General features: G+C 30.2%; 1 pseudogene; it reads right to left on the bottom strand.

Moving 5' to 3' along the window:
• The window catches only part of LOC105627793, a 109,692-nt pseudogene extending 107,118 nt beyond the window's left edge, over positions 1–2,574 (bottom strand).
• Between the last annotated feature and the right edge of the window lie 309 nt (positions 2,575–2,883).

The following is a 2,883-nucleotide window of genomic DNA, read 5'->3' as shown; positions in this document are numbered from 1 at the left end:
GTATAGTAAAGAAATCCATTACTTTTGCATGAATTGAATGGAAAATAATGGATTCTTTTTACTATACCTAATATAATAAAATTTTATAATAAACGTTGTTGATTAACAATTACTTTAGAAAGATTTAAAAATTCTGTATCTATTTCGAAGAGATTTAATAGATATAAAATGAAATAACAAGTCGAAACAGTGTATTAAACAGAGAGAAATTAACTCTTTAAAATCCAACGTAATGATATTATAGTTTATAAATAATCATAGATTATTATCATCATATTATAATCATAGATTATAAGGTAAAAATTTTTCGTTATATCTCTGTCTATTATTATAATAATTAGAAGATAATAAACAAGATATATATATATATAAGATATATATCAAAATCATCAAACGTTTTTATAAGAAATTCCTTTAGCTAACTTGAAAACGATTTTTTTCTTTAAAAAATTATCGAGGTATCAATAACTCTTCAATCAATTTTAAAGATTCCAGAAATAAAATCTAATTTTTTAGAAATTAAATTTCAAACTACAAAATTGCAGCATTCTTCTCAGGAGGGGGGAACTAATCTCAGCTATTTCAATTTAATTTAACAGAATTTCAATTCAATCGTTAATATTCAAGAAATACAAACATAAAAACATTAAATTTTAACGACCATTCTATTTTCATTTTTAAAAATTTGGATTTTTTAAAAATCGAAAAATTAGTAAGTTTTAATGATAATAATCTATTATAAGTGATATTTTTATTTAAAAAAAGTTGATCTTATCGAAAAATCATGAAAAGTACTTGATAGTTTTGAAAGATATTCCATGTAGTATAAATTTTTCTTCGAACTTAACTGTTAAAATTTAAGAAATGAAATACACATATGAGTAAAAAATGCATATTCAGTCAAGGTGATTCTTCGTGTCTAATATTTCTTGTTAATTTATACAATTATCAATTCAAGTAAGCTGTGCATCTATTATTTATCAGATTTGAAACAAGTCCTAAATGGAAACTGGAGTAATAATATCACAGATTAAATTGACAAGAAATTTATTGATACACATAAGCATTTTAGAAAGCTCTTAACGTATCATTTGCTTGAACTGGGAATTGTCCATAAATTTCGTAAAAAATATTATTAGGCATAAAGAATCGCCTTGATCGAATATGAACATTTTTCATTATTTATGTGTGTTTAATCTTATCGATCGATTTTCACATAATATAATATTATTTAAGAGACAAAAGTTTAGTCTTTGCAATCAGAGACGATCTCGAACCACATCTCGTGCTCGCTGAAGATATCTGTCGCGAGTAGAGATAAAAATGACCGAAAAAAAACTAAAAACATTGAATAAAAAACTCAGAAAAATGCTTTTTCCCTAGAAATTTTTTTTGAAAACATATTTTTTGGAGCATTTAATGATTTTGGCGCTGCTCTATTGTTCTAGAATTCAGTTTTTATATTTATCCAAAAAATTTCTGTAAAAAGATAGATATAAAAATCAAAATGTGATACAATTGGCTAATTGGCAGTATTGATATAAATATACTATCATTTATAAATATTCAAATGATATTTTATACCATACTCCAATTTTAAAAGTTAAATATTCCATACTATTGTTAATACAAATAATACCTTATTACAATAAACGTTACTTTTGTTATGCATTTGTTGCAATTATATTACATATTCTAAAATGTAAATTAATGAAACAACATTTCATCGAATCGAACTATCTCCAACTACTTTTGAATCGATAGTACATTGCTTTAATTAAAATTTAGAACATAATTATAACTAATACACACAACAAAACGATGTCAATTATGCTAATAATAAGGTATCTGTGATAATGAAAAACATGCTGAGCGATTGCTTATTTAGCTTTTAAAATTGGAATAAAATATAAAATATTTGTTGTTCAAATAATTATAATAGTACTTAATCCATAGTTGGTAAAAAATATCAACTTATTAGAATAATGTAAGAATTTCCTTCAATTTAAAATCAAAAAAACAAAGAAACATCAAATAATATTAAAATGACATAGATATCAAATATTTTAACAATGACTATCAAAAAAAATAAATTCTATATCTTTTTTTACATATTTAATATGAATTCCACATTCCTTTAGTTAAAAAGCGGATTTTTATCGTAAGAAACCCGTTTTTCTTCGAAGTAAAAAACCTGTTTTTTCATCTTTAGTCGTGAGGGCACTCGATACTTTGAAAGTAAGCCGATAAAAGGAAAAATCAAGGTGAACTCACCGAACGTCGTCAGGTCCAGGTGTCATGATGAATATTTGTGACATGATCCCGATGTGACGGTGCGTCGCTCAGGAAACACATTGTTGTGACACGATGTGGAAGGCAGGCGGAAGACGACGTCGTGGGCCACCAGCAAAGAACGGATTCTTGATGCCCAAACACGCACCCACGCATGCATACGCGGCGACAGTCAACCGCGTGACACATGACAGGAGAGACGTAGGAAAAAGCCGGGGGTGTGAGGGAAAAGGGGACGGTGAGGACAGACGTGAGCGACATTTCCAAAACAAATTCGAACATTCACGCTGCAACCCAGCCACGCACGACACACACATACAAACACACACGGAGGCGCACAGAAAAATGCATGCACACACGCACCTATAGAGGAGTACCGACGACAGCAGCAGTCGCACACCTGACGCGCAAAGATGATGCGTTCACGACGAGAGGGGGCGACGCAAGGGTGAGAGAAAAGAATAGACGGTAATTTACGGACGATCGGCGCGAATGATAGAGAGAGATACTTGTAAACGTACACAATACGGATCCGGACGCGGCGCGATGCGGCATCGCACGTTACGGAGTACGTGACTCGTCGTGCTCGCC

Source organism: Atta cephalotes (assembly GCF_000143395.1).
Source record: "Atta cephalotes unplaced genomic scaffold scaffold00010, whole genome shotgun sequence".
Lineage (NCBI taxonomy): Eukaryota > Metazoa > Arthropoda > Insecta > Hymenoptera > Formicidae > Atta > Atta cephalotes.
This window is presented reverse-complemented; position numbering and strand designations above follow the sequence as displayed.